General features: G+C 42.3%; 1 pseudogene across 1 annotated transcript; it reads left to right on the top strand.

Moving 5' to 3' along the window:
- The first annotated feature begins 260 nt into the window (after positions 1–260).
- Positions 261–1,567, top strand: LOC308608604 (tubulin beta-5 chain-like; annotated as a pseudogene). Its single transcript has one exon. The product of its transcript is annotated as a tubulin beta-5 chain-like (transcript).
- Positions 1,568–5,335: the final 3,768 nt, after the last annotated feature.

Raw genomic sequence — 5,335 nt, 5'->3', positions numbered from 1 at the left:
ATAATGTCCTCATCAATAACATGGGAAATATACAGTCTCTACTTGATAGCCTTGATGTGAGAGATTCAATGAGATAATGCATACAAAAAGTTAGCACAGCTCTCAGAAACTTCCTGCCTCCATGTTCGGACCTTGTGCTCCAGCCTCCAGGCCCCGTCCCATCCTTCCAGCCTGTGACCAGCAGCAGAGAAAAACTAATTACATATAATTTTCTTGCCCCGTACATACTTGGAGGTGAGCAAAAAGATTACAATAAATTTTAAAATGAGGGAAATTGTGCATATCCTGGCCATTCAGTGTGGCAATCAGATCAGTGCCAAGTTCTGGGAGGTGATCAGTGATGAACATGTCATTGAACCCACTGGCACCTATCATGGGGATAGCGACCTGCAGCTGGACCACATCTCCGTGTACTACAGTGAAACCATAGGTGGCAAATATATTCCTCGTGCTATCTTGGTGGATCTAGAACCCGGGACCATGGACTCTGTTAGCTCAGGTCCTTTTGGTCAGATCTTCAGACCAGACAACTTTGTTCTTGATCAGTCTGGGACAGGCAACAGCTGGGCCAGGGGCTACTATACAGAGGGGGCCAAGCTGGTCGACTCAGTCCTGGATGTGGCTCGGAAGGAGGCCAAGAGCTGTGACTGACTGCAGGGCTTCCCGCTGACCCACTTGCTGGGCGGGGGCACGGGCTCTGGAATGGGCACCTTGCTCATCAGCAAGATCAGTGAAGAGTATCCTGACTGCAGCATGAACACCTTCAGTGTGGTGCCCTCACCCAAAGTGTCCGACACCATGGTGGAGCCCTAGGATGCCACCCTCTCCGTCCATCACCTGGTGGAGAACACTATGAGACCTACTGCATTGACAACGAGGCCCTTTACAACATCCGCTTCCACACCCTCAAGCTGACCACGTCAACCTACGGGGACCTGAACCACCTCGTCTCCGAGTACCAGCAGTACCAGGGTGCCACCACAGAAGAGGAGGAGGATTTAGGTGAGGAGGCCGAAGAGGAGGCCTAAGGCCGAGTCCCCATCACCTCAGGCTTCTCAGTCCCCTCCGCCTTCTTCCTCAACTGCCCCTTTCCTCTCCCTCAGAATTTGCGTTTTCTGCCTCTGTCTTGTTTTTTCTTTTTTTGGTGGGGTGGTTCTAGAACAGTGTCTGGCACATAATAGGCGCTCAATAAATATCTGTTGTTTGTTGAATGTCTCCTCTCTTTCCACTCTGGGGAACCTAGATTTCTGCCATTCTGGGTAACCCTGTATTTCCTTCTGGTGCCCACTCCACTCATCTGTCCAGTTAACATTTCCCTCTCTGTTTTCGAGATAACCTTTCAAGAAGCTGGGTCTCATCAAATCCCATTTAGAACCATGTGCTGGTAACCCAAATAGATGACCACCATCCTAGGCCCATGTGGTAGCCCAGGGGAAAGGAAACCAAGCAGCAGGTAGAAGTCCCTACAGGGAAGAGGTAGGGTTTTGGAGAGGGGCATCCAGGCTATTGAAGTCCTAGTTTCCAGATATCTCCCTGCTCCTCTCTCAGCTTCTGGGGAGGTATTAACAGTATTACCTCCATTTTCAGTCTTCCTCCAAGGACTGGCCTGAGCTACTTCCTTTGCAAGGTTCTGGCCACCACCCTGTCAAGGGGGATTCTTCCCTCTTCCACTTTACCTCCTTCATAATGTTGGATTCCTTCCTTTCCCCTGGTCAGAAAAGGGGGTCAAGAGGAGCAAGAGAGAGACTAGCCTTGGTCTCTAAGCCTCCAGAAAGCCCCTCCCCAGCCCTATCTTTTCCTACAGAAAAAAAATGAATATCAGCCCTTCTGTACTTATATGGAAAGCTATGTGCTGACACCTAAATGTCATTCCCCAGAGAGGGGACAGGACACCCTCCATCTTTTGGCAACATCTCATCTCTTACTTTTGCTATTGCCTTCCCCCCTACCCTTGGTTTTGTCCTATTCTACACTTCAGATTTCTATTTTGTTGAACTTGCTACTTTTTTTCATATTGAAAAGGTGACATTGCCCCAAGAGCCAAAAGTAAACGGGAATTGAAAAAAAAAGTTAGCACAGTACCTGGCACATGATGTGTTCAATGTTAGCTATTATTCCTCTACTGAATTTACCCGTAGGAATTCTTTTTCATTCTGCTGGAGAATACCCATCAATATTTTTATCATATATATATATATATATTTTTTTTTAACTGTTAACTATTTTTTCCTTTGTCTCTTTAATCCATTTGGAATTTGTTTTGGAGTGGTGGTATAGCTCTCCCACCTGAATCACTGCACAATTTATTGAATGGGTATCTTTTTTTGGTTGAAATATCCCCTAGCTTTTTTGTCATTTCTGAGAATCTGAGATGTTTTGTAAACTTTGCTTCGATGTTTCTGAGAGCTGATGCATCAGAATCTGGTGTGGGTATAGATTTGTGACAAGGTCTTCATGATGGAAGTTTTTTGCAACGTTATCTCAGTAAAAATAATTGTAAATGGCACAACACATTTTCTACTCAGAAGAACTGTTTGGTAATCATTTGGGGTTTGGCTAAGCTAGAACCCTGCTCCCCAAAATGGACCTGCAATATCAGCATAGTGTCGGAGCTGGGTAGAAATGCAGAATCTCAGGCCCTGCTCCACACCTGTTGAATCAGAATCTGCATTTTAGCAAGAGCACATAAAAGTCTGAGGAACACTAAGCTAGACCACACTTTAATATCTATAAAGACACACATATACATACACACACTTTTTTTTTGCCAAGTAATGCATATCATTGTATAATATTTGGAAATCCTAGTTAAGTGTAAAATAAAAATTACATAGAATCGAACCACCTAGAGTTAGCTCCTGTGAATATTGTATTTTTCTCTAGAATTTTATTCATTATTTTTTAGATTGGCATTTCAGTGTACATAAGGCTGTGCATCCAGATAATTACCTGGCATTACCACATGTACCAAATATTCTTTGAAATAATGGTTTTTAGTGGCTGCCTGATGATCCATCCTATGGATAAGGCTTCATTTTCTCAGCCATAACTCCATTGTTAAACAGTCAAGTTGTTTCTATCTCTTTGGTATTGTGCTGTGAACATTCTTGTACATGCATTTTGAATAAATATCTGCTTAACTCCTAAAGATAGAGTCGTACAGGATTAAAGAGTAGGAATGATTGTAGGAATCTTGATATATATAGACTAATGGGTGCAATGATTTACCCTTCATGGCAGTGAACAAATATGCCTGCTGTGGTATCTCTTTTGGCCAGCATTTTTTTTTTAAGTTCTTGATTTTGAAATGATTATAGATTCATAGGAAGTTGGAAAAGTAGTACTAGAGTCCCTTGAGCCCTTCACCCAGCCTCCCAATGGTGACAACTTACATAACCATAGTACAGTATCAAAGCCAAGAAATTGACATCCATTGGTATAGTACTGTTAATTAGACTACAGATCTTATTCAGATTCTCACCAGTTTTTATGTGCACTTGTGTGTGTGTGTGTGCGTGTGTGTGTGTAGCTCTAGGCCATTTGATTCGTATATAGAGTTGTGTAATCACCACCATTGTCAGGATATGGAACTGTTCTCTCACTGCAAAGGAACTTCCTTGTACGGCCCGTTTAAAGTCACGCTCATCTCCTGCTTCAGTCCCTGTCCCCTGGCAACCATTAACCTCTTCTTCATCTTTATGGTTTTGTCATTTCAAGGGTGTTATATAAATGCAAGCATACAGTATGTAACCTTTTGAAATTGGCTTTTTTTCACTCAGAATGATGCACTTGAGATCCATTCAAGTTAATGCATGTATCAATATTTCATTGCTTTTTATTGCTGAGTAGTATTCCATTATGGGTATGTAACAGAGTTTGTACCAGGGATATTTTGGTTGCTTCCACTTTTCAACTACTATGAATAAAGCTTCATGAACATTCATGTATAGGTTTTTGAGTGGACATAAGTTTTCATTTCTCTGAGATAAATGCCCAAGAGTGCAATTGGTGTGTTGAATGGTAAATGGATATACAGTTTTATAAGACACTGCCATACTCCCTTCTAAAGTGGCTATTCCATTTTACATTCTCACCAGCAATGTATGAGTGATCCAGTTTCTCCACATCCTCACCACTTTTGGTGTTGTCACTGTTTTTGATTTTAGCCATTCTGATAGGTAGGTAGTAATACCTTAATGTACATTTCTCTACTGACCAACCTTGCATACTTTTCCATGTGTTTGTTTGTCACCCATAGCTTCTCTTTGGTGAATTATCTGTTCATTTCTTTTGTATAATTTCTCATTGGATTCTTTTCTTTCTACTGTTGAATGTTAATAGTATTTATATACTCTGTTTAAGGTCTGTAGTCTAGTTCACAGTGTTGTACTGATGTCAGTTTCCTGATTTTAATATTGTAGTAGAGTTATAGAAAATGTCGCCACTGGTGGAGACTGGGTTAATGGTTCTGAGGCTCTGATACTCAAGTGGCCAACTTTTTCAGATATGGCGTTTGCAGATATTTTCCCCAGTTTGTAATTTTGGGTTTTATCCTCCTAACAGAGTCTTTGCTCTTTAAAAACAGAGCAAAAATTTTACACAGTTTACTGAGAAGAATAGACAAGAAGCTGCAAGTGGAGCGTGGAGAGATGCTCAACTGATAGCTCTTTTGTAGTGTCTGTAAGCAGACGTGCAAATATTCCTCGTCACCTTAGTGGTATTGCTCTGATCTGGCCTCATCTGCCTTGGTTGCAGAGCCCACTCTGCTTTGAGAGTCCTCTCTTGGGCAGGAAGTATATAAATATAAAGTCTCCCTACCTCAGACGGCCTTCAACTTCTCGTCCAGTTCCATTCTTTCTGCTCGATGTTTTTTGATCTCTTGGTGTATAAGACTTCTGCTTGGCTTAATGCCTCCAGAGGCCTGGGTTCCCAGTCTCTCCCTGATGGCTGGCACTGGCCCAATGCCAGTCTCCTTCCTTTGCTTACTCTTCTGGTCTTGGCTTCTAACACACCTGATCTGCAATGTCTGCTAAGCTGAACTAGAATCACCAAAACCGTTGTAACATATAGCCGCACAGACTAGTAAAATGGTGATTTTAACACTAGACATCTTAGGCTGGGAAAAACTGAAAGATTAAGTTCCAATCTGTATGATGGTAAAAGTTGAGGATGGCATCTCTGCCTCATCCATCCATGACCAGGGATAAAAACACAGAGGGTACGTGAACAAGGCACTGCATCTTGTAGGGTCCCTGCCATTCTCTACTTGAAAGAAGAAAAAATGTGTGAGAAAGGCAAGCAAATAGATGGGGGACAATGATCATACTTATTCTCA

The sequence above is a fragment of the Mesoplodon bidens genome (genome assembly GCF_964165515.1).
Source record: "Mesoplodon bidens genome assembly, chromosome: X".
Taxonomy (NCBI): domain Eukaryota; kingdom Metazoa; phylum Chordata; class Mammalia; order Artiodactyla; family Ziphiidae; genus Mesoplodon; species Mesoplodon bidens.
This window is presented reverse-complemented; position numbering and strand designations above follow the sequence as displayed.